Source organism: Canis aureus, chromosome 4 (genome assembly GCF_053574225.1).
Source record: "Canis aureus isolate CA01 chromosome 4, VMU_Caureus_v.1.0, whole genome shotgun sequence".
Classification (NCBI taxonomy): domain Eukaryota; kingdom Metazoa; phylum Chordata; class Mammalia; order Carnivora; family Canidae; genus Canis; species Canis aureus.
In genome coordinates, this window is record NC_135614.1 from 8,375,365 (window position 1) to 8,402,769 (window position 27,405).

Genomic DNA, 27,405 nt, shown 5'->3' on the forward strand with positions numbered 1-27,405 from the left:
TTTTAACCATTAAAGCAGTGGCATCAAGTATATTCCCATTGTTGTGTGACCATTACCACCGTCCAGCCACAGAATATTTTTCATCTCCTCCTACCTGGTAAAAGCACTGCTTCAGGAGTTTGCATGTCATCCTTGCTCCGGGCAATTTTCTCTGTATCATTTTCAATGATTACTTCAGCCCAAGTGAGTACAGCACTGTGATATTTAATTTGTATTTAAATTTTTAAAATATTTTATTTATCTATGAGAGAGAGAGCACAAGGAGGGGGAGCAGCAGGCAGAGGGAGAAGGAAAAGCAGACTCCCCACTAAGCAGGGTCCTGGACATGGCGCTCAATCCCAGGACTCTGAGATCATGACCTGAGCCAAAGGCAGACGCAAAACCAACTGAGTCACCCAGGTGCCCCTTTATATTTAGGTTTTAAAAAGATTTTTTACTTATTTTAGAAAAAGAGATTGGGAGTGGGAATGGTGGGTAGAGGGAGAGAGCGAGAATTGAGCCTTGTGGGCTCAATCCCAGGACCCTGAGATCATGACCTGAGCTGAAATCAAGTCAGATGCCCAACTGATTGAGCCCACAAGGCTCTCCAGACAGCAGCATGACATTTTAAAGGGGTTCACTGAAGGCCTGAAAGTGACCAACATGTGTTCAAGTAGCAACCTTACAAACTAACTACACTTTAAACCTAATGCAAGTTTTTCACACTAAAACACTCAGAAACTCTGCATTATAAATCTTACACACACATTTTATTGAGATAAAGTCTGAACATTTACCAACACCTTAGGGTGAGCTATCACCAACATGCTTTCTCATAGAGTATATTCTTGACTCTTTGGAGGCACCATGTTAATAAATTCTTGTCAAACATATTCTTCCACAGACCTTAGACTTGAGTCCTTTGTAGAGGCATTTTTAACTCTCTATTGTAAATATGGTTATTCAAGTCCAGATCAGATTAAAAAAAAGGTTGCATTTCTTTTTGTTTCTTCCTGTGCCACATGAGTATTTTAAACTTGGCTCAGGGGATCCCTGGGTGGCGCAGCGGTTTGGCGCCTGCCTTTGGCCCAGGGCGCGATCCTGGAGACTCGGGATCGAATCCCACATCGGGCTCCCGGTGCATGGAGCCTGCTTCTCCCTCTGCCTGTGTCTCTGCCTCTCTCTCTCTCTCTGTGACTATCATAAATAAATGAAAATTAAAAAAAAAATCTAAAAAAAAAAATAAATAAACTTGGCTCAGGATAGGAAAGGCTGCCTGAGACAGGATTTGGGGATTAAATCCCACCCCGAGCTCACATCTGGGTACATATCTCCACCTCCCTTGAGACTGAATATGGCTGAGTGATTCACTATGGCTAACAGCATAGGAGCAGCAGTGACCTTGCCCCAGGCAACATAGAAACTCTGTGAAGCTGGTGGTCATGAAATGATAAAGCCTGCATCAGCCTGGGTCCCTTACAATTATGAAGAGAAAAGGTCCCTGCTAGTCAGTGATGGACATGTGGTAGAAACAGAAATAGACTTCTGTGGCTTTAGACCCCTGAGATTTGGGGATTATCCATTACAGTACTGTGCACAACCCTATCTTGACTAATACAGGTTCCAAGTAACAAATATGAAAAATTCACTAAATCATGAAGGCTTTGTTCCCTTCTTCCTGTATCTCCAAACTTCTTCCCTAATCACACCACAAACAACCGAAACACATCTGAGAAAACCCTGTTGGGCACAATTCTAATGAGACTAGTTCTTTTGTTTGTTTCCCAGCCCAGATTTAATGATGCAACAAGCCTTTAAAGCTGACAATTTTGACCTTGTGATCCTCCAAGGTAATATAGTTATTAGCAAGTATTTACATCTGAAACCACAACTCTTGATCTCATTCATGCCATATCCATGTCATTCTCACTTGACAGAGACATTCTGAGGATGAAAAGTGATTTGCTTTATTTTTTCAGGTTAGAGGAAATCCATTCCTGTGTGAGTTGATTCTCTTTCTAATTTGAAAGTGCAAGCTAGACACTAACCAAAGGTGACAATGTGAACAGAAGGAGATCTTTGGGATTCTATCTAGTCAGGGGAGACGGAAGGGGAAACTTTGGAAAACCAGAAATGCATGCACAAAATAGTTTATGTTCAACTTTATGCGAAGCTCTTCACTACATGCCTGGCTTCCTACTCTCCAAAGTGTTCTTATGCCATAATGAGCAGGAGCCCTGTTTGTTCACGTGCCAGCTTGGAGATCCAGGACCTAACTGCAAATAATTTAGCACATGTGCAAGATTCTTAGAAGCTTTATGTGAGGCTCAAGCCTCCTCAGCTGAGTTTCCAAAGGAAGAAGAGGTCTGAAGCTTGGGACCCAGCTAGGTGGCACTTGACTCAATCCAAAGTTGATGGCACAAGGTGAAGGGGAAATAGCCTAATTTTCTGCAAAACAGGACTAAAGTTTCCCTTTTTCTTTTGAAATGAGATAAGAAGACTGGAATTTACATCAGGTTGTAAATTCATTGTCCAGAATATAAAGAGAAGCCCATGCATAGTGAGCATTTCTGATGGTGAGAACATCCATAGCTCGTTGACTATAAACGCAATTTTTTTTTAAATTTATGATAGTCACAAAGAGAGAGAGAGAGAGGCAGAGACACAGGCAGAGGGAGGAGCAGGCTCCATGCACCGGGAGCCCGATGTGGGTTCGATCCCGGGTCTCCAGGATCGCGCCCTGGGCCAAAGGCAGGCGCCCAACCGCTGTGCCACCCAGGGATCCCTATAAACACAATTTAGGAGCATAAGAACTCCCTCATGGGAAAGATAATTACAATCAAAAGCTGTCTTGGCTTACCTGAGAACCTTATGACAATCTCAAGACCGTACCTTTATCATCTAAACATACTACCGCTTATTCATTCATCCAATCAAAGCTGGAGCACCATCTTGTGTGTGCCAAGCTGGGAAGCAGGTGCTGAACAAGACACATTTTCTGCCCTCCAGAAATTCAATCTTGTGGAAGATAAATGCAGGTGAATAGAAAATTACAACATAGCGAGGTTAAAAGCAAATTATGGGCAAAGAAAGGACAGGAATTTTGACTCATAGGAAATGATACAACCCTTTTGTATCATTTAAAGAATTCTGAGGCAGGGTGCATAGAACGTCCATAGAATCCATGAGGTTAAATGATATCCTTTCACAAACATGATTTATAGGTCTCTCCTTCCATGGATTATTACTTATGTATTTATTAAGATTTTCATGAAAACAATTAAATGGTTCTTTAAAGTAGATGCCAGAATAGGTTTCTGAGGTTCAGAGCTGTGGTCGGCTTCATACCAGTGACATCGGCTCCCTTTTATTCAACTTTGTCAAGGATCCCAGTCAACGAAGGTGTCTTTAGTCAGGGTTCTGTAACAACGTGCTGTTGGCTTATGTGGAGATTAGTAGAAGTGGAATCTTAATTTGGGGAAGACTGCCCCCAATTGTTGCCAAGTGGAGCTGACCATACATCCCAAGAGACCTTGGTCTTTTGAGTCTATGTTTGCTTTTGGGGAGCCAAGTGAGTGTTGGCTAGACAAAGAGCTCACCTCTCCACCTAAGGGTGCTATAAGCAAAGTTCCGTCCAAGCATCCTGACCCTTTGATTAGTTCTCAAACACCGGCAGTGAGAACCAGCCTGTAGCCAGTCTCCTCTAGCCAAAGGCAGTGTGTCCTTCTGCAGTTCTGGTTTCTCCAGTATTCACTTTGTGGTTCCTTGGTCACTGATTGATGTGGCCAGTGTCTTCTGATGGGTTTTCATACTTTCTCAAACCAAAGAGTTTCATGGTGATCTGAAAGCTGTTCTAGAAGCCTGGCCCATTTTTCCTCCATTAGTTTGTGGCAAAGGATTTCTGCAGGTCTCTTAAACTTTTACTGACAAAATACTTTGGCCTCATTTCTATTAGCTTGTCCTTAGAGCACCTCTGGGAGGCGTCTCAATATTGTTCCTTATGCAACACAGAGGTAGCCTGCCTTAGGACTTAGCACTTGGCTGTGGGTAGGTGACTGAGCTAAAAGCTAACAGAGAGCACGGGAGCTCAAAAACCTGAATTCTTTTCTCCTCCAGGGCTTCATATCCAGTTTGGGAAACCAAGCGTTTGTGAACTTTAAAAAGACAAAAGAGAAAACCAATTTCAACTCATAAGTAAGTGAATAGTCTTTTCTGTGACCACTGCCCTTATACAGACCCTCAGACACTGGGGAGCCAAGTTCTGATTACATTGTAATGCTTTGCTCCTCTGCCATCTTACAGAGATAAGCTCACTGAGGCAAGGAACCACGTATTTTCAACTTTGCCTTCCCTGGGAAGATCCTTCCCAATGCCTGTTACCTGCTAGGTGTTCTAGAAATATTTATTGGATGCTGAATTTTTTGAGTGCTGCCGTTGGTTGAACTGACTTCTTTATGCAGACTGCAGTGGGGCAGTAAGAGTTTTCAGCCAGTTACTTAACTATTCAGAAGTCTGTTGCATACTGTGGGTGAAGCAGAATAATGTGACTGTCACAGTATGAATATCAGCCAACGTCTCCTCATTCTCTAGGAAATATCACTGGAACACTGTTCGGGGTAATTGAATGGCAAGGAAAGTTCTATTCATCCACCGTTGAGTGATATATATATATATGTATATATATATAGTGTGTGTGTGTGTGTGTGAGTGAATGTGCACATATATATGTGCAGTCACAAAGAGAGATTTATATGTGTGTATCATGTAAGTATGTATATGTATATGTATATACATTCACACATATACACATGTATAATGTGATTTGAGGAAATACTGAGACAACCTCTATTAAAAGTATTTTTTCCTATTACGTTCCTCTAGCCAAAGATGAATGTGAGGAATGGTTCTCATGAGGAAAAGAAGGGCAGATAGGGGCACCTGGGTGGCTCAGTTGGTTAAGTGTCCAACTCTTGGTTTTGGTTCAGGTCATGATCTCAGGCTCCTGGGATCAAACCCCAAGTTGGGCTCTGTGCTCAGCACAGAGTCTACTAGAGATTCTCTCTTTCTCCCACTCCCTCTGCTTCACCCCCTGTTCTCTCTCTCTCTCTCTCTCAAATAAATAAAAATTTTTAAAGAAGAAGAAGTGTCAGGAAGCAGGTGCTCAGAAGCAAGGGTACCATCCTGGGAGAGGAGACCAGGAAGGAAGAGATTCCAGAGTGGAAGGGAAAGCTGTGATCTGTCACCCCAGATTTCAGAGATTCGATGGCAGGGGTTGACAGCAATCTTGTGTACTGAGAAGACTCTGGATGGAGAGAGCCCAAGAGGCTGACCCATGTGGGTGACTTGAGGGGGTCAGTGAGCCTCTGTATTCACTCACCATCTGTTCCAGCTACTAGGTGAGAACCACCAACACCTAGGCGGGCTGGGCTCCTGCAGAGTGTATGTGGAATCATCATCAAAAGCACACACTTTGGAGAGTGACAGAACCTTACTCAGTGTGGATCCCAGCTCTGGCACTCATCAGTTAGGAATTAACCACTCTCAGACTGTACTCTCATTTTTAAAATGGAGTGACTACTCAACTTCATAGGTTACTGAGAGAATTAAGTAACAGAAAACACTCAGCACAGTGCCTACCACCTAGAGAAACAGTAATACAGGATCAATCTTATTAAAAGTTATTACTAAAGGAGAGGCCTGAATGAAAATGCCTGGGTGCTCACTGTAAACAGCTGAGACTGGGCCATGGCTGGGCCAGCTGGGAAATCTTAGGAGATGCTTTCTATTTATTCACGAAGACTCCTAGAAAGGATAAAGTCCTCAACTTTATCAGGCATGCAAACCGTAGTTTGAAAGCACTTTTTCCACAAGCTGGTTTTGATTAAGAAAGGGCCATGCGAAGTGAGAGAGGATGAGGGCAGTTGGATGGGGCTGATATCGTGGGAGGAATTTCAAGTTACCAGATGCAAACAGTGGTCAGAAGAAAATAGGCTCCTCCTACTCCACCCTGGTGCTCAGAGCCTGGAAGGGACCAGCCTTGGGTGATTCCCCAGTCCTCTTCCATTTCACCATGAGCAGACGTGACCAAAAGGCATGATTTACTCTCGCGAGGTCTCCTGCATCAATTCCTCGATAGCACAGTTAAATCTGATCCCTTCCTTCTTTCTCTGCTACCCAGATGTTATTCAGAACACTTCCATTCTCCCTAATTCTCTTTTCCCATGTTGGAATTAGGACTGAATAGATGGAATTAAACCAACTTGAATCTCTGTCAACTTGGGAGTCAAGTCGTAGGATGTTTTCTCAGAGACGATAATGAAAAACCCAAACTTCTCACAAGACAGTTATTCTTGGGATATTTCTGATTTATCTGGAGCCAGAAAATTGAAGACATTTATAAAAGGCAGAGTTCTATGGAAAAAAAATTTTTATCATCCCTTTACCTGAAAGCCAGATTGTGTTTAGAATGTGCAAATTGGAAGCAGATTGAGTAAGTGCTGCTGCTTATGGCTTGGGCCTTTTGAAGTTGAGAAAAAGCCTAAATACGAACCAATCAATTTGTCTGCTCTTAGGAGGCTTATCTGTCATGAGCTATTATCTTCTACTGGAGTAATAAACACGCCTTGCCTACTGAAGAGAGAGGTATGGGGTTCTCTAATTCACCAAGAGGCTATTCACCGGGCAACAAATCCCAACATATACTAAGAGGACTGCCTTCCCTGAGATCATAATGCATTACCTGGACTAACCAAGCTTGGGAAAATACCCGATTAAATGAAATTAACTCAGTGTCTTCACCTGCGGGATTTTCCATCTTTTATATAAACTTAGCATACATATTTAAAACTTCACTGCAATGTTCCAAGGGTAAGACATCAATATTTAGCATTTCCTAAGCTTCTTTGACCACAGAGTCTTTTCACAAGTTGGGAGATGTAGCACAAAAGTTCTTAATCAGCCTACTGATGGTTGATGCATAGTCGGCTGCTTAAAATAATAATACATTTGCTAGCATTCTCTAATCTTTTGCCTTCAATTCTTTGGGCGGCAAAACCCATCACTACTTTTAACAAAATTAAACATCACTTCTTGGAGCTAATGGCACATAAAACCTGCATGATTGCTGCATAGAAGATATATGAATACAGGTAAAAACAACTTTTTTTGTAATGGTCTGTGAATGGAGTGAGTAGGCCTGGCAATTGTCACCTGAGCAATAATTTTCCTTTGTAGGAGATTTCAGCCTAGAGAGTCATGTGATAGCCTGAAATTCAAAAGGTTATAATTTCCTTTACATTGATTAACATTCATTTCCATCCAAAAGGAGAAATGCAATGTGATACAGATTCCTGACTGAAAGCAGGAGTGAGTTCTGTAAGCCTTCAAGGTGATGGGGATTAGAGTGCTGCCCAAAGATTTAAAGACCCTGAGATCACCAGTATATCTTGTGAAGCACTGAGCACAGATAACACACTTGCACACACACCAGTGTAGGCTGTGTTCAGGATGAGAAAAGTAGAAGCACCTGGGTGGCTCAGTGGTTGAGCATCTGCCTTTGGCTCAGGTCGTGATCCTAGGGCCCCAGGATTAAGTCCCGCAACAGGGTCCCTGGAGGGAGCCTGCTTCTCCCTCTGCCTATGTCTCTGCCTCTCTCTGTGTGTCTCTCATGAATAAACAAATAAAATCTTTAAAAATAAGAAAAAAGATGAGAAGAGTAGGGGTGCCTGGTGGCTCAGTTGGTTAAGTGTCTGCCTTTGGCTCGGGTCATAATCTCAGGGTCCTGAGATCAAGTCTTTCGTGGGCTCCCTGCTCAGCGGCGAGTCTGCTTGTCCCTCTCCCTCTGCCCCTCACCCTCAGCTCTCTCCCTTAAATAACCTTTTAAAAAATGTTGAGAAAAGTGAAACCTAAATATGCTTGCCATTGGAAAAACAAGGTTGGGATGATAAGCTTAATACTTCTGATTCTCATCCCTCTGAAAGTAGAGGTTTTTCACATATAGTCATATCACCAAAAGTTAGAAACTTATTTAAAGTGAGGAAATCAGAGTATGTTTTTTTTAATTTCCTGCTCGGTGGACTACCTTGTTCCAACTCAATGGTTACTTTACTGGGTCACCTCTAGCTCTCCTGCAGAGTAAAGGCTGCTGGAGGGGGGAAAAAAGCAAATAAAAGTTTGTGCTCAGAGAGATCCACATCTAAAACTAGAACTTATACTATTTGGGGGGTGGGTAAATAACAGGACAGAAATATAAATGAGTTACTGATATGTGGAGTGATTTGTTCACACATGGAAGCAGAGTTTTTCTTTGAAAGTTGGGTAGAATTTTAAGATATGAAGGAGGAGAGTTCTTGCTTTATCAGCTTCCCAGAAGGCAGAGTAGGTCAGAAAGGAAGTGGTGTCCCCTGGGGTGAGCAGCAGAACATCACTTGTGACTGACAAAACCAGCCTGGCAGACAAAGGGGGCTCCAGGGTCAATCCCTAGGCATCTAGATGGAGAGCTAATGAGGGAGGGAGCAACCTTGAAGTCACAGAACTGAATCCCAAACTCCAAACTGCTCAGAACCAATGAGATGCAGGATCTGAGCACATGGAAAAGACGAGTGGACAAGGAGAGAAGGCAACCTGGCATAATTCTGTTGGATTGTTTGGGGTTCCTGGTTTGGTGATAATCTGAAGGATCTGGCCACGTTCCTCCCTGCCTCTAAAGGCACCACAGGGAAGGGACACCTGGCTGGTTCAGTCAGTTGAGCATCTGACTCTTGATTTCAGCTCAGGTCATGATCCCAGGGTCCTGGGATTGAGCCCCATGTCGGTCTCCCTGCTCAGCAGGAAGTCTGCTTCTCCTTCTCCCTCTGCCCCTCCCCCTGCTTGTGCTGACTCTCTCTCTCTCTCTCTCAAATAAATAAATAAGTCTTTTTTTAAAAAAGGTGCCACGAGGAAGTGACAGGACAAAAGCAGAGTGAGCAGAGGTGCAGAGATGGGACAGTGCCACAGCCTGCAGATGGCCTGTGTGTTTAGGGGTCGATGAGTAACACACTGCTCTGTCCCCTTCTGCTCCAGGAACAATCTGGATGTGCATCTGAGAAAAAATAGTGAAGTGACAGAGCAGAAAGCAGAACCCAGTCTCTGCTGAGGGGATGATCCTCTCAGAGGTCAGATCTCTCCACCGACGAGCTGGGTGAGCCCAGATGCCGTCTCCCAAGTGAGCCTTCCGCCAGAAGAAGCTGCCTTCACTGTGCAGTGAATGACCTTCGCACATGGATTCTGAGTCATTTAAAAAATTGAATGCTATTTTTAAGGATACGAAGGGCTGGTCCTGAGGGAAATTAAGTAGGTTCCTCCTTGTGTGTGAGAGGCCTGGAGGAAGCACCCAGACAGCTGTATAGAAAAGATCGGAACAACCTGAAATACTAGTCACTCTATTGGATAACCTCCGGTTGACATTTAGTCTGGCAAGAGGGCAGGGGAGTATTGAAAGAGTGAGTTGTCAAAAGGGAATTTGGGCAAATGACATCTGACAGGGACCAAGACCTTCCTATTGCTCCTCAAAAGACGCCACAAGCGCACGGCCAGCTTCGGGGCCCCGGGGCTGTGCACAGGTCTGCACCTGGGCTCAGAGGCAGGCGACGTTGGTGGGAAGCAGGGCTTAGCAAATGCTGCCTTCCAGCCACTGTTGCTGCCACCGAGCTGAGTCACAGCCCTGAAAGAAGCATAGGGCTGACAAGGACCGGCATCAGAGCAGACCTGGTCGCCAGCAGTGACTCAGGGACAGTGGCCCCCAGGGAAGCCTGGGACAGCACAGCTGCCATTTCCTCTTTGTTCTGCATTAGTGGAGGTGACTTTGACGGAGTATGTGTTCAGGGAGAATGGAACATCATCAGTAAGCCCAGGTTCTAATGACGCTCTCTGGGACAGGTTATCAAATGGCAACATCAGGCTTCCTAAGGAAGGAAGTCAGGATCAGAGGAGAACATGGGTCCCCAGAGCCAGCACTCCACTTGCCAGCCAAAATAAATGTTCTTTATTTCTGGGGTCAGCTTTTCCTAAGGGTTTGTATCCTATTTAGAAATGCATTGCAGTGATGTCCCAAGCAAGAGACGATTAGCATCAAGAAGTCTTGCAACTAGGCCACCTGGACACTTGGTTTCTTTGAGGTGGGACAATCTTTTATTTTCAGAAGTCAGAAAAATCAGCATATGGCTGGGACATCTGGTTGCCACTATGGAGTCCTGGAAAAGGCAGCCAATGGTGACAAGCCCTTCCCTGCAATTAGGATCGGGTCTCTGCCAAGGAGCAGCTTTCCCTTCTTGAACATCTCTTGTCAAGAGCTGTTCCCCCAAGTAAGCTGCTCACAGGCATCATAAGAATAGTGTCTGGGGCACCTGGGTGGCTTAGTGGTTGAGCCTGCCCTTGGCCCAAGTCATGATTCCGGGGTCCCAGGATGGAGTCTCTCATCGGGCTCCCCACAGGGAGCCTGCTTCTCCCTCTGCCTATGTCTCTGCCTCTCTCTGTGTGTCTCTCATGAGTAAATAAAATCTTTTTTTTTTAAAAAAAGAATAGTGTCTAATTTGGGGGAGCATTGGGCTGGTGTTCCCATTGGAGCCTTCTGTGGTGCTCTGACGACCTCGTATGGAGGTCTGATGAGAAGCTCTGGTGCCTCTTGTGCATCCCAGTTCATAGAGGGGAAGAGGCTTTGGAACACCCTGTCATTGCATCAGCACAACAGGGAATCCCTCTGAGGGGGCCCTGGGAAGCCCTGGAGGGCCCAGTCCACTGGGACAGAAGTCCATTTCCTTCCTTCCTTCACTCATCACACATTTAACAAGTACCTAGCACCCAGTGCTAGGGCCTCAAAGATAAATAGAACAGTCTCTCTTAAAACATCTTTAACTGAATACTTTAAAAGGGGAACAAACCCTGTATAATGAGAAAGCATTTTTTTAAAGATTTTATTTATTTATTCATGAGAGACACAGAGAGAGAGGCAGAGACCCAGGCAGAGGGAGAAGCAGGCTCCACACAGGGAGCCCAGTGTGGGACTCCAATCCTAGGACCCCAGGATCATGCCCTGAGCTGAAGGCAGATGCTCAACCACTGAACCACCCAGTTGCCCTGAGAAAGTTTGGTGATGCAGATGAGGGCTGGGTTCGGAACATGAGAAATATGGTTCTTGTTCACTCCATGACCAGGATAAACTCCATGTTCCAGGACCCAGCCTTTTGCTTTCTCAAAATGAGAAAAGACTGGACTAGGTCATCAACTTTAGACCTCCCAACCTCACACCTACCTGTGCTCCTTGGGGAGGCAGTTGCCAAGGCAGGTCTTTGTCACTCCCTCAGGAGAAACGCCAGCCCCCGGAGCAATGCTGAACATGAGACCTGAATGTCATGTCATCTCTGCTGTTTGGATGTGATGCTTGCTGCCCTCTCCTTAATGCAAGAGGGAGGGGGAAGGCTTGTGGGTTCCCAGCAGGCCTGAGACACGTGAACAGCAAGCTATTTAGAAAAGATTTGTTTATAGCTCCTCCTGTGTGCCAGACCCTTTCACTTAGCTTATTTGCAGTCACACCGAAATACTCATAGGGCATTACTTCCCTCATCTTGAAAGATAAGCAAGCTGACATTGGAGGGGCTGGGTACCCTGCATGGAGTCTGCAGCTAGAAGCTAGCAGAGCCCACGAGGCTCCCGAGCTCAGGGCAGTTTCAGTAGCATGCATAAATGAGTGACTAAGTTGGGGTGAGTGAAGAGGATGTCCTCTGTAGCTGCTGCCAGCAGAGCCTAGTCTGGGTAAGGCTAGAAATCATGGGCTTTGCATATCAGGTTGGAAAAGTGGGTAAAGCCAGGCCTAGGGCACCAAGTTGACTTTGACTTTTTACAGTGCCCAGCGGGAGCTGCTGCAGGTCACGAGTGCCAGTGGAGAGGAGGCGTCTGGGAATGCTCTAGGATGGACATCTGGCGGCACTAAGTCTGACAGAGCTGGGGAGACTGAGATACATTTTCTGAAATTGGAAGAGGGTCTGAATAAGTGAGAGACAAGTAGAAAGGGAGAAACAGACACAGCTATATAGATTATGGGAAAATTAGCAAGACTTACTAAGCAAGTATGAAATGAAATATGTGGAGAAAGAGATCGACATTAGCCCTGTAGCATGTTTCTTAGCTAACGCTTAGTGCTTTCGATGAACCAAGCACTGTGACAAACACTTTACTTAACATCATCTTTTCTGACCTTCTCGATAACCCCATGAGAGAGGTTGTATTAGGATATCATTGTACGGATGAGAACACTGAGACACATAGAGTCTGTAGGGAGTTTCTATGTGCTGGTAGACATTTCTACCTGGACCGCCTGCCCCTCACGCTCAACACTGTGAACTAAACTCTCCATCGTCCCTTGACCTGTGCACCTGTTCTTCCCCAAGCTTCTCCATTTTTAAATAACACCATTGCCATTCCTTCAGTGACTTGAAGCCAAAGCTCACAAGAAATGTTTCATGTCTGTTCATTTATTATATGTGCCCCTTAAATCGGGCATTGTGCTGGGTGCTGGGATCACAAGGGCAAAAGGCATGGTCCTGGGGGCGCCTGGGTGGCTCAGTCACATAAGCATCTGACTCTTGATTTTGGCTCAGGTTATGATCTCAGGGTGCTGGGATGGAGCCCCACATTGGGCTCTGGACTCAGCACAAAATCTGCTTCAGTTTCTCTCTCTCCTTCTCCCCCTGCCCCACTGCCTGCTCTCTCTCTCGCGCTCTCTCTCTTAATCTCTCAATCTCTCTCAAATAAATAAATAATCTTAAAAAAAAAAAGGCATGATCCCAGCCCCTAAAACACTTACAGGGTGCTGGGAGGCCAACAGAGTCCAACAGCATAGAGGAGAGGCAGGCAGGTTTCCAAAGGAAGCAAGGTACTTTCTGCGATTCCTGTCTTCGCACCCCCCTCAACTGCACCAGCACAATAAAGATGTTCCTTGCATATCCCACCCACCTGACTCCACTCCCACTTCCAACTCATAAAGCAAATATCACTGGAAGTCTCCAGAAGAAGCTCTGGATTTTCAGAGTTCTGACCAATTCAGTTTCCTGCAAGAGCGCTTCTCTCTGAGCCACAAATTTGATAAACAGGGAGCCTGGGCTCTAATGCCTTCCTCACTGTTATGCTTCTGGGAAGAATTCATTTATTTTCCATTTATGCCCTGTCCATTTCCCCAAATGTTAAAAGCACAAGTACAATAAAAGGGTTTACGTGACATGTGTGGTTTCAGCTCTGAGTAATGAATGGAGTGGGGAGAATGGGAATCCCAGAAACCTAGAGCAAAGAGGAGGCAACTGGCATAGACCTTGACTGAACTTCCTGGCAGCCAAGAGAAAAGTAAGAAAGAGGAGCTTTTTTTAAAAAAAAAGAATTTTTTAAAACGGGGTTTTAAAAAATTAATTTCTAAAATTTTTATTGTGATGAGAGCACGGAGCATGAGTTCCATCCTCCTAGCGAATTTTAAGCGTATATCAGTATTGGCTGTAGCCATCATGTTTTAGAGCAGCCTCTAGAGCTTATTCATCTTATAAACTGAAACTTTTTCTCCTCATTTCCCCATCCTTCCAGCTCCTGACAATCACTATTCCACTCTTTGATTCTATGAATTTGACCATCTAAATGCATCATATAAGCAGAATCATGCAGTATCGGTCTTTCTAAGACTGGCTTATTTCACCTAGCATCACTTCCTCAAGCTTCTTCCACGTTGTCACATGTGGCAGAGTTTCCTTCTCTGTTATAGCTGAACGATATTCCCACATGCGTGCTCACCACATTTTCTCTATCCATTCATCAGTCAGTGAAAATTCAGGTGGTTTCCATATCTTGGCTCCTGTGAGTAGAGCTGCAATGAACACTGGAGTGCTATCTCTTTGAGATCCTGATTTCCATTCTTTTGGATAAACATACAGAGAAGACATTGCTGGATCATATGGTAGTTCTGTTTCTAATATTTTGAGGAATTTCAGTATTGTTTTCCACAGTGGCTGCACCATTTCGCTTTCCCACTAGCAGTGCATGAGGGTTCCAATTTCCTCACATCCTCACAGTACCTAAGTGTCTTTTCTTCTGTCGATAATAGCCACCCTGACAAGTGTGAGGTAATACCTCACTGTGGTTTTGATTTTGATGTCCATTTCCCTAATGATTAGTGATGTTGAGCATTTATTTATTTTTTTAAAGATTTTATTTATTTTTATTCATGAGAGACAGAGAGAGGCAGAGACACAGGCAGAGGGAGAAACAGGCTCCCCACAGGGAGCCTGATACAGGACTCGATCCCAGGACTCCAGGATCATGACCTGAACCAAAGGCAGATGCTCAACCACTGAGCCACTCAGGTGTCCCAAGCATTTATTTTTTTCATATCCTTGTTGGCCATTTGTATGTCTTTGTTGGAGAAACATCTTTTCAAGCCCTTAGCTCATTTTTAATCAGCCTATTAGAGTTTTTAGTATTGAGTTGTAGGACCTCCTTTTGTATTTTGGATATTAACTCCTTAACAGGTAAACAGTTTGCAAATATTTTCTCCTAGTCCTTAGGTTGTCTTTTCACTCTATGATTGTTTCCTTGGCTGCGCAGAAGCTTTTTGGATTGATGTAGTCCCACTTGTTTATTTTTGTTTTTGTTGCCTGTGGTTTTGGCATCATGTCCGTGAAATCATTGCCAAGACCAGTGTCATGAAGATTTTTCCCTATTTTCTCTTTCAGTTGCAGGTCTTTACACTTAAGTTTTTAATCAATATTGAGTTGATGATATCTGTGTATGGTGTAAAGAAAAAGTCCAGTCTCGTTCTTTTGCAGGTGGTTATCCAGTTTTCCCAATTGGAAGCAAATCTTATAATTAGTGGAAACAAATTGTGTCCCAGCTCTGATTCTGAGAGCACTCTGTCTCCCTCATGGTTTTCACACTGTCCGAAGATCTGTTCATGTGCTGTCCCTATCACAGGGAGCCTCTTGAGGATGAGGATTGTGTCTTAGTCATCTTTTTGCCAGCCCATAGCAGACATTTGATGACTATTCCTCAATGAACAGGTAAGCCAATACATTTTCCTGTGAATTTTTAATCTCTTAATGGCAAATAGGATAGAACTTTCGGAACTTTGAAAATCATGGATGTGATTAATTTGTCCATATCTGGGGCACCTGGCTGGCTCAGTGGTTGAGTGTCTGCTTTCATCTCTGGTCATGATCCTGGGTTCCTGGGATCGAGTCCCGCATTGGGCAGGAGACTGCTTCTCCCTCTGCCTGTGTCTCTGCCTCTGTCTCTGTGTCTCTCATGAATAAATAAATAAAATCTTTTAAAAAATTGTCCATATCTGATGTTGGTTCTCACTGAACATCTAGAGTATAGACATTAACTCCTGGGTTTTTAGTTCCTTTCACTGAAGCCACTAAGTTTGGCATGTAGTGTAAAGAGTTATGTATATCCCAGAAGAACTACTTTTACCAATTATTTTAAAGTTTTTTAAGTGGCTTTCTCTGGATCAATATAAAGCTTAATCTGATTTTTTTCAAATGGAGATGTATAAAATTTAGGACCATTTCTATAGTCAATGCTGAATAAATTGATTGAATTCATGAATGAGTGGATGAATGCATAAATAAATATACTGCCTTCTGACTTCTTGAGCTTCTGAAATAAAGTTGTATTACCAACCAGACATATGCACGCAAAACCGAACACTTTATGTGTATGCTTCCATACAGCCTCCAGTTGCTACAGCCATTCAATAATACCTTTTACACAACCAGTACTGCCCATATTTCATTCTATAATAAATATTTATTAAACATCGCCTATGTTCCCAGTCCTGTTTTAGAAACGTGGACTATGTCAATGAGAAAAACATGGAACTTATTTTCTGCTCTTTCTGAGTACTTTTACATGCTTAAGATAAATACCCAGAAGTCACATTATTCTTTATAAAGTAGTTGTGAGTTCAGAATGTAAAGTTTGAAAACTGGCACTTTAGCAATTTCATAGAATGTATAATTTGGAGAAGGGGCAGAGATGTCAGGTCATCTAGGTTGGGACAAATATACAAGGGGCTTCAAAACCGTAGGTGTCCTTTGGTGGGCTAAAAGATTTCTAAGTGATCAGTGATCCAACTTTACAAAGATTACTCTGGTGGCTGTGTGTATAATGGGGGGGGGGAAACCGGAAAGCAATAGACATGTCAGGGAGACACGCCAACAGTCCAGGGTGAGGCAATGAATACCTAAAATGTGGAGACTGAAGGGAACGCGCAGGTGCCAGAGACTCCTGGATGATTCTATTGGGACTTTTGGGGACTTTTCCTGTGCAAGTATTTTCAGGTCATACTGAGGACTCCACCAGAGAAAAGTTCATCCTGGTTCCTCTATGGACAGTGCTCAGCACTCAGCACTCCCTATATCCACCAAACTACATTATTCTATAGAATTCTTTAGATTACACACAATTGTGCATGGCCATACTACTCTGAGAGTTTTCAACCCAATCTGTCTCTGGAAGCTGAGGACACCTTGGTCTGGTCCATGGTTGTGTGGAGAACTCCAAGGCACACCAGCCTCCAGGGCCACTGCAGAGAGGTATGACATGGCACAGGGTGCTCGGGACTAACCACCCAAAACCCTGAATTCCAGTCTAGTCTATGACCATCTTATAAATTTGCACAAAGTACTGATCTCTGTGGCCTTTGGTTGGATTGGATAAAACTTTTTTCATTTGGCTTCTGCAAAATCACATAGGATGCTTTTCCTGGGCATTTTAATTATAGAATAGGATTCTATAAGAAGAGAACCGAAAGGAATCTAGACTGGCTTGACTGGGCTCACACTGAAAATGGCAAGGGGTTATGGTGGAGGAAGATGGAATAGAGCCAAATGGCGTGTGGTGGGCGTAAGAAGTGAAGTCGGTGCTACTTGGATGAATGGAGAGAGAATTTGGGGCAGAACGTTGAGACAGGAATGCGTTAAGTTGGCATTGCCATCTATGTGAGATAGAGAAAGAGAAATGGCAGAAGGAGATTATCAGGTGCTTTTCTGAGTAAAATGAATTAAATGTCCTTCAATATTTGGTGAGAAACTTCAGTAATGAACTCATTTGATTCACTGATCCTACTTCTGCCTAAGGGTCACGATCTCATCAACAATCCCACCTTCAAAAGCTTGATGGCTCTGCCTCTGCATAAACTAGGGAAATGGATCTATAGCATATCCCTACTCTCATGCCCAAATAAAATCTTGGGCAAGTGGGTCTGATTGGTGAAGCCTGGGTCTCACACCTATACCTTAGTTTAAAAGAAATAGAAAATAATGAGTTTTCTGTTTTTCTTTGCAAAAGCAGGGTATATCAGTTGTATGTTCTCCAAATGCCACTTCCAGGCAACACACAGATGCCAAGACCTTCCAGGCTAGCTGGAGTCTTCCATAGGAAATGGTAAACAAAGCAGAGGTCACTGATGCCCATATTAGACCCACAGTGGGGAGGGACCCTTGTGGCTGTGTCTGGGCTGTCAGGGCACTGACCAAAAACAATGTGTGACTTGCCATAGCAGGCGAAAGGGCAACTCTTCTCAGCCCAGCCACTGACCCCCAAACATAGACCTGAGGTCAGTTATTCAAGGGTAGAGCTTGAAGGTAGGAAGAAAACAGAAGGAAAGAAGGTTCTAGGGGAGGAGGGCTGGTCTCTATGGGACTACAGATTGTTAGGTGTTTTCCTAAGTAAAATACATGGAACATCCTCTAATATTTGATGAGAAACTTCAGTAATGAATTAAATTGATTTATACAATTTTGGTTGAACTGATCTCCACTATGAGAGTAGCCTCCTACCCACACTGAGGCTCAATTCTCTAGGTGCCTTTGGCATTGATACACGTCCCTAGCACCATAGTAATGATTTTCATCACAGTCCTGAGGCAGCCACTTGCTCTGTTTTGCTAAAGTTATTCCCACCACAGAAAGTAAAGGAAAAAAAAAAAACTTGCCCTCCTTGATTTTCTCCCCAGATATTTTCTTCCCTTCTCCATGTGGCCAAGAATCTCATTTTTGCTTTTCAAGACCCACTCCCTCGAAGAAAAAGAGGAAGAAATCATTGCCAGTATTCAAAGCGTTTTTCAAAGAGAAAGTCTTTCATAAAAATCTCTGATGACTCTGGCCAGAAGGAATTGCCAATTTCCTCCTATGCCATCTTTTTAACCTTGTATTATAGCACATTCTGGCACTGGCCAGTGTCTTAGCTCCTCCTGCTGTAACTCGGGTGCCCCATGTCAGGTAAACATCAGGGCCCCTAGTAAGCACCCCCACTACTTTGCACTTCTTTAACTTAATGTCAGAGTCTAACTTCACTGAGAATGGTCAAAAGAAGGTGACATAGGTTTTAATGTCTATTCCACGTGGAGAGTTTCAAATTATATATATATATATATTTTGAAATTAACTAGAGAACTTCTGAAGGTGACTCTTTTTTAAGACCCAGCATTGATCTGGATAGAGAGGTTTTTGGTGTGTTTGTCTGAAAATAAAGAGGTCCTGATACCTAAGGTCCTATGTTTAGGCTCCATCCAACTGAAAGAATGAGGGAGACCCAGGCTATCTTTTCGTTCTGGCCTGTGCTGTTCTGTCCCATCAGCACTCCCTGTGGGACCAGAGGGTGTTCACACCTTCTCCAATTTCTCCTGTCAAACCTGCTCCAAAGGTAAGGTGTGAACTGGCCACGTACTCTGAAGACTTATCTACTTTGGGTGCTCAGAATGCTAAACTGTCCTCACGGGGTGACAGGGCAGATAACTTGCACATATGTTTCTGCTTTCTTCGGGGATAGGAATTGTTCTCAGGCAGGGCCAGCTGGACCACTCCTCAGAGGCAGATCTGCACCAGGAAGAGACTACCATAGAGATAAATTTAGATGATGATGCTTATTAATTAAGGTTTTCATACATGGCTTCTTACCTACGTGCTGAAATATAAGTTGGTCCTTTGTACCGCTGATGGGAATCATACGTATATGTTCAACTATTCAATGAGCCTCCCAAGAAGAACTCAGATCAAAATAAGTCTAAGAGGGATGCCTGGGTGGCTCAGTAGGTTGGGTGTCTGCCTTTGGCTCAGGTCACGAACTCAGGATCCTGGAATCAAGCCCTGCATCGAGCCTCCTTGCTTGGTGGGGGGGGGGGGGTCTGCTTCTCCCTCTCCCTCTACTCCTCTTTCCTGCTCATGTTCTCTCTATCTCAAATAAATAAAATATTTTTTTAAAAGACAAAATAAATCTAAGAATCCATTTGTAGGAAAGTGGGGAAAGTCTTGCCAACTGTATTGAGATTGTTGATTCTGTTTTAGTCACTCAAAGTGTATTGGTTAGTAAATTAACGTATTTCTATATAAAAAATCCTTACTGAGGCAAAATAAACTTCTTCCTGTCTCTCATGAATGAATGCTGAACATAAACTTTAAGAATATCAGGCTTAAAATCTGTCCTGACCAGAGTCTCAGCATGCCCACATCCCATTAACCACAGCTGTGGGCCATGACTGATCACACATTCACTTGGAAACACCACTTCTGATAGGGCTGCAGAGCTCAACTGTGTCATTCCATGCCATCTGTCACTTACTTAAATCCTGTGTACCTGTCTGTCCATAAATGTCTCCCCTCCCACCAGTGTGTCCCTGCTATGATCTAGTCATTCCTACCTCATCTGCTGTCCTGCTCATGTATATGTTTGCCCACTTTTGCCTCTCTAGAGGCTCCCTTTTGCTTGTCTACAGGTTCTTGAGGGCAGAGACCATTTGTTACTTTTCTTTATACCTCCCAAGGGCTAGTATAATGCTAAGAACATAGTAGACACCAAACACATGTGTGTTGAATGAAAACCTAAGGGGATGAGTTAGTTATATAGACTTGATCCTTTGCCTGGCTATACTTGCAGCTTCTGTCTAACCCACCTACATATTAGTACTTCGGGTTCTACCTCCAACCACTTGCCTTGCCTTGTAGATTGCAAATTGTTTGTATATTGCAGTCCACACCCTAGGTAAACATACAGTCTCTAAACAAAGGAAGCTGTGGGATGTCAATCATCATTTCAAGGTGGGAAAGATTTAAATGAGAAGGGAAGGGGAGAAGGGAGGAAAACTAGGGTACCCTGATGGGCCTTCCAGGTATCTACTGTTGCCTCTACTTTGAATGCATTTTACATCCTACTCCTCCCCCCAACTCCTCCTCCCAAAACATTACCAGCTTTCTAAGCTTTTATCAAAGGACAAGTCTTTCCCCAAACCCTCCCTGATGTCCCAGCCAAACTCGTTACTAACCTTTCTGCTTGGCAATCTTAGTATCTTTTCTGAACCTTTGATTCTAGCACTTTCTAGCACTTATCTCAGGGTCTTAGTTGTTTGCATTCATGTGTCAGCTCCACAGATTGCAGCTTCCTTGCAAATGAGTAATTTTTTTCATCTTTTTTATTCCCTTAAGTGTCTAGCCCAGTTGGTGTTCAATAAATATTTATTGCATTGAACTGAATAACCGCAAAGCCATCCAGAGTGACTACTTTAAAGGATACCCCTTGACCGAACATTAACATGTGACATTTGTTTAAACCATCCTCATCCATATACCATGAGTGCTAATTAATGCATTTCTAGCTTCTCGTTATCCCAAGCCTCTTTCAAAGAATCTTAAGTATTTCAATGATTTTGCTTATTGAATTCAATTTATAAATGAAGCAGCTTCCTTTAAAATACCGAAATGAGTGGCTGGCAGAGCCAGGGACCCAAGGAAGCTGGGCGCCCTGGCAGAGCTACCGCAGGCCTCCCTCCCCACACCGACAGCCACAACTGTAATCACACCGCCCTCCACTTAGACTGTACCTTTCCCCATAGGCTTTTCCTGGAGTTCTATAAACAGTAATTAATGCAGTTTAGATGTTAGACTCAACTGTTTACCCTGGCTCTCAATTAATTAGTTAATTGCCAAGCTAGGAAGACATGGTTTGCATATATTTTTCTCACCCGCATACTGGTGACTCAGATGTGCAGATCTGCTCTTTAGCAAAGCACAAGATACACACATGCTGAGGCAACAGAAACAACGTAACAGCCAGCAAAGCCTAGCAGGGGCCTCTGGAGGCAGGTGCTGTTTATTATAACCGCCCACTTCACAGTGGGTGGAATGACTCACCCAAAGGCCAAACAGCTTTTCCAAGGTGCGAGGAGACCTTGCTCTAACTTTGTTTAAAAATTGTTCTGTTTGTCTAAATGTGTTCAGCAGTGTTGGGAGGAAAGGGCTGGTCCTCTTAACACAACCTTGTGTGAACAGAGACCTGGACCGTCCAGTCCCCTTGGGCTTTACAGTGTGCAGGGAGGACTGATAAAGCAGGGGAAGAGAGGAGGCTTCCGGGCTTACCCCTTGTCACTGCATTCCAGCTGAGATGCGTCAGTCTTGGGGGAGCCAGTGCAGTACACCCCCTGCCCCCATTATGAGGCTGTCCAGGAAGAAGGAGAGAGCTCTTCTACTCTACTCTGGACAGAGGGCAGAGTAAGAGTGCCCGGTGGGTGGGGTGGATTTAGATCCTAGCTGGCACCTGGCCACTTGCAGGCATTTGTAACTTCACTCACAGTACTACTAGGCCTATAGAAACTGATTTTTAAAACGATTTTATTTACTTGAGAGAGAGAGAGAGAGAGCAAACGCAGAGGGAGAGGGAGAAGCAGACTCCCCGCTGAGCAAGGAGCCCAACTCGGGCTCCATCCCAGGATCCTGGGATCATGACCCGAGCTGAAGGCAGACACTTAACCAAGGAAGCCACACAGGTGCCCCTAGAAACTGATTTTTAATATACTTCATATTTTGTAATGCTAATCATGATGAGGAACAGACTGTACAGGGACGCCTGGGTGGCTCAGTGGTTGAGCATCTGCCTTGGGCTCAGGGATTCCCGGGGTCCTGGATGGAGTCCCGCATCGGGCTCCCTGCATGGAGCCTGCTTCTCCCTCTGCCTGTGTCTCTGCCTCTGTGTGTGTGTGTGTGTCTCATGAATAAATAAATAAAATCTTAAAAAAAGAGAGTGAGAAACAGACCATACATGTATTATGTACGTGTGTATATATGTATATGTGTGTGATGTATATGTGAGATATATGTGATATATACATAATGAGAGGAGATCATGAATAACCTAATATTTGACTAAGTTCTTAATGATTGTCTCTAGCTCTTGACAGCATTCTGCATACATTCTCATTCAATTTTATTCTATTTCATTTTTTAACCAAGTAAAGAGAGACCTTCCCGGTTCCTTATTGTTTTGGATCTTATTTCTGAACTGGTGGGAGGACAGTGCTAGGATAAGAATGCAGTATTTTATGAATGTTGACAAACCATCTGCCTAATAACACATTGTGTCATTTTCTGAGATATTTTCATAGCTTGGGCAAGCCTGGCTGTGCTTCAGGATAACACCTCTAAGGCCCTTGAGGCAGGAAGACTGAGGAAGAAAAGACCAGGTACCACAATGATCGCAAGGTCAAGTCAGTGATGGGACTGGCCCCTGGGGTGGCCAGTCTGACCTGCAGTACCTAGCGGGGCGTGGGGAGTTGGGACTGGAATTTCAGGCCATTCAATCCAGCAGATGGATCAAAGCAACGTCAGCTGGAGAAGGATGGTGCTCCCTCTCAGTCAGGTAATGTTCTTAGGGTTCTGAGGGAGGACCTCGGCCAGTGGCTGTGGGTTCAGGGAACAGAATTAAGCCTCCTTAGAAGGGAGACTAGCTAGAGCCAGGCAAACTAGCAGAGCCTCAACCAGACAGGTTGCAGCATTCAGCAGGACTAGGGTTACGGATCAGAAACCAGGCACATGCGGTCGAGAAGTCAGAAATGTGAAGAAAGATGCAAGTTAGATGAAATACATGTGCCCCAGGTTCAGGGGCTCAGTGCACTTGCGATGCCCTGGTCAGAACCGGTGAGGAATGGAGAGGGCTGGGGTGCAGAAGCCTGGGGGCCTGTGTGCAGAGCTGGGTGGCGCTGGAGCCATAAAAGTGATGGTCTAAATGCTCCGCCCTTTGGCTACCTTGGGAATCAAAACAATATTTACCTTGATCCAAACTAACTCTAAATTGTCTATTTCTTTAAGGGTTGTTAGTTAAACAAAAGTAGCAATTAACATTTCGTTAAAATTATGTTGTGATCTTAATGAGGGGTTATATTTTTGTAGAGAAAGTAAGTACAGCCGCTGAAGTGGGGATGGTGATTGCTTATCTCAGTGAAGCATGCGCGAAGGAGACAGATTTGCTGGTCGTGTGCACACGAGCAGCCCCCACTGGCTGCTCACTGGGGGTGAGATTGTGGGCATCTCTGGTGCTGGATCTCAGAATTAAACCTGTTCAGAGACTGCAAGTCTGAGTGCTTCCCAAGCCCTTCCTCCCTTTCTGCTCCCTTCATTCACATTTTTTTTTAAAAAGTTTATTTATTTATTTATGAGAGACACACACAGAGAGAGGCAGAGACATAGGCAGAGGGAGAAGCAGACTCCCTATGGGGAGCCTGATGCAGGACTCGATCCCAGGACCCTGGGATCACAACCTGAGCCAAAGGCAGACGCTCAACCACTGAGCCACCCAGGCATCCCTCCCTTTGTTCACTTTTCCTGACATCCTTTCTTCCCCTCTTTCTTCCTTTCAAGTATGGTCAAGGCCTGGGACAAAACCATGGTGACAGTTTGCTTCACGAGGCATGCCGCTTGTGGTGCAGATGCTTTTAAAGCCAGCCTTGGCTGGAGCCTCCTCTCCTCCCATGGTCTCTGAGAATAAGCCTTGATGATAGAGAACACCTTTTCTATGTAACGTTTACTCATGAAGATGTCATAAAAAGCTTTCGTGATGGAAAAAAATGTCTCTCACATCCTGAGTTTTCCTTATCTAAATGGACTCCTCTATCTGATGGAGCTGGAGTTGCTTTGGTATGTGATTAGGGCACAATGAGATGGTGGCTCCTCTTCTACATGCGTTGTAGAAGGTTTAGGTGACCTGACATACCCTTTTTATTTTGTTATATGGATTCCAGGCATCAGGGAAGGATAGGCATGAACTTGGAGAGCATATTCAGCTCCGAGGTGTCTGGAGTGCCTGGCAGTATCAGTGCCTTTGGTTCCAACAGGTGGTGTTCTGGATCTCTAGATGCCAATAGCCCGAGAGAAGAGAGAAGACGGTGAGAATGCCTGTGGGGAGCCCGGAAAATAAATATCTAAGTCCTCATCTTTTGCCTCCTGATAGTGGCACCAATTCTCTAACTGGATATGAGACGTGCCATTGAGGAAGAATATGCAATAGGAGAGAATCGCAGATACGATTCTAAGCTGGGCGAGGATGCCACCCGTAAAATCTGTGTCAGTTTCCATTCTTCATGTGGGCTGAGAGCTGTTGAAGTGTCTGCTCTTTCATTATGATCCAGTCCTGCAAGAAAATAAAAATTAAGATTCTTTTAGTCTCCCTTAAGTTATTGCCAAGATAACAGAGATCAGGACCACCAAACAGAAAGGAGATTGGGACCAGTACAGGCCTTTGGAGTCAGGGTTGGTGTGGGAAAGTGACAGGATATGTGGGAGACACAGGCAAGGACTTTGAAGAAGAGAACCGGAGGGTTTTGTTGGTTTGTTGTTGTTGTTTTGTCTGTTTGTTTTTTGTCTTTCTTTGGTACCATCACAATTCCAGACTGCTTATAACAAAAAGGAGCATTTGGGATAGAGATGAAGAGGCTGTTTTCTGGGATAACATTCCAGGGGCAAGGAGAAAAGAGCGGTTACTGGGATTCCTTAACCCTAATAGCCCTTACTTTTCTTCAAATTATTATGCTAACTTGCTTCTCAAAAAACAACACAAAACAAACAAACAACAACAACAACAAATCCTTTAGGTTTGGGCTTATCACATTGTATTTGAGGAACAAGAATCTTTTAAGAATAACTATTTTACCATTGGTCATCATTAAGCTTTCTATCAACTTGTAGAGAAATGTGAAAAGAACAATACAAGGTAATGCAGTCTTTAATGACTTTTCCTCACCCGTTGGCTCTGATACCAGGAAAGGGGTGGGTGTCATTTTTTTCATGCTAATACAGATCCTGAATTTTAATGCCATTGCAAAAGCCAGAGTTGGCAAGAACAGACTTTTGGTTCCAGGTAACAATCAGCAATGGCATATGACAAGGCTATGTTCCACTCCCTTCTAGTTTACTTCCTTTTTAATAATATGAAATCACCCTCTGATGAGCGAGACCTATACTCACTGCCATAGAAACATCAAAGCAATGTCCTCCTATATGCTCAAGTTGACCAAAAGCAATCTCAAAAGACATTTGATTCTATAAGTGACTTTGTCATCAAGATGGCCTCAACCTAACCATCCTTTTTAAAGATCATTATTCAGGAGAGATTTTTGAGTATCCTATTAGTTTTAATCAAATAACTTCATGCTGGGGCACCTGGGTGGCTCAGTGGTTGTCATCTGTCTTCGGCTCAGGTTATGATCCCCAGGTCCTGGGATCAAGTCCCACATAGTGCTTCCTACATGGAGCCTGCTTCTCCCTCTGCCTATGTCTCTGCCTATGTCTCTGCCTCTCTCTTTGTGTGTCTCATGAATAAATAAATAAAATCTTTTTTAAAAAAACAGAAACAAAGTAACTTCCTGTCATTGTTACCTGTTCAGTTACTTGGCGCCACATTTTGCGACTAATCCATGCTGATGGATTTTGCTCAGCAGACATTTCACAGAGGCATTGTAAAGATTTTCCCACAGTTCCAGAGGGGACAGATTAGTACAACCTATTTGAACATTTTCCAAGCCAGTGTCACCCAAGCCTTACTCTTTGCTGTAGCATTTCAGGGACACAATCAAGCTCTTATTCATTTGCTGAAACAGACCCAAGACTGCTTCCTGAGGAAAACTGTGGCTTTACCTGCAGGAAGAAAGAGTAAAAGCATTTGGGGCAGAAAACCAGAAGGCTAGAATACATCACACACACCATGGCTAATAAGAAGTTAAAAGAAGTTAGAATTTGATGATGCATTTCTCAGAGCAGGAAGTTAGTAGTATTCCATACTAGGTATAAACACCTAGGAAGTTCATCAGTAATGGGTGGTGCTGGCATTCTTGGTTGTGGATGAGATCACCTGGAGTAGGACAGGTTACTTAATTTGTGGGAACCAGTGCAAAACGAGAAGACAGAGGTTTCTGTTCAAAAACGAGGAATTTCAAGATGGTGACAGCAGAGCATTGATCCAACAGCAGAGGCCTTTGGAACACCTGACTTTTGCAACTGCACAGGTCATGTGCCATAGACTGCCTACAGGAGGAGGAGGGAGTGAAAACAAGTGTTAATTATGGAATTTCAGGGAAAACCAACCTTTACACAGAGGGTAAAAGAGAAGTCAGCAAACATTGGGATAGGAAAAGCAGGGAGGTAGAAAAAGAGCCAGGGGCAAATAGAAGCCTAGAGGAGACAACTGTTAAACAGAAATCACCTGAACCTTCTTTTTCTTTTTTTTTAAAGTGGGCTCCACCACCACCACAGAGTCAAGACCCTGAGATCTTCAACACCTGAACTGAGATCAAGAGTTGGACGCTTAACCGACCGAGCCCCCCAGGCGCCCCAATGTGAACCTTCTTATATGTCCTTGATCTTCAAGTATGCTGGCAGATAACATGTATCCACAAGCTGCATGGGTAGTCACCTGTCTACTGTTATCAAAGGCCAGGGAATAGAAGGATTCAAAAGCATTCTTGGCATTCTATAGCCAAGAGGTCATCATTGACTTGATTAAAAAAAAAAAAAAGTTTCATTAACAAAAGAGGAACAGATTGTGCTGAGATTGAACAGAGAGGCAAAGTAGTGGAGAGAGCTCCGAAGCCCCCTATAAAGAGTGTGGGAAGAATGGTTGATAAGAGGGCAAGTAGTTCCTGTAGGCAGACATTGAGTTGTGAGAGGTGGTGGTCATGGTGGTGGCGGTGGTGGTGGGTTTGGTTTGTTTTTAAGGTGGGAAAGGCGTCAGTATATACACAAGAAAAGGAGTCAGTAGTACAGACTGAAAAGTTGGAGGAAGAAGAAAGGAAAAAGAAGAGGAGACAGAGAAGGACAAAAGATTAGAGAATATTCCTGAGGGTTTGAACGGCACGGGATCCAGAGCCCCAGGGAATAGATTCACTTGGGAAAGAAAGGCAAAGTGTCTATGGAGGGCAAAAAATAATAATGGGGGTGAGTGGTGGATGTGGCTATGTTCTCAGAAACATGCTTACATTTTGGAGGAAGGGACTTGGAGGTAGGAACTGAAGTATTCCATGTCCTTGCTCTTTCTTTATCTTCTGTATGAAGTGGGAGAGGGGGTCATTCGCTCAGGACAAATATTGAAATTCTTGCC

The 27,405-nt window shown here is 44.0% G+C and overlaps 1 long non-coding RNA gene across 3 annotated transcripts in view; it reads left to right on the forward strand.

Annotated features, from left to right (window-relative positions):
- Positions 1–26,812, forward strand: part of LOC144312140 (uncharacterized) — a 28,061-nt gene extending 1,249 nt beyond the window's left edge. The window contains exons 2-4 of one of the 3 annotated variants that reach the window (XR_013377581.1): positions 16–183; positions 4,096–4,173; positions 26,541–26,812. This is a non-coding gene — a long non-coding RNA (uncharacterized LOC144312140). Of the gene's footprint in view, positions 1–15; positions 184–4,095; positions 4,174–5,114; positions 6,545–9,039; positions 10,527–26,540 lie in introns of those variants that run through there. The other 2 variants (XR_013377582.1, XR_013377583.1) reach the window with 2 other exon arrangements.
- Positions 26,813–27,405: the final 593 nt, after the last annotated feature.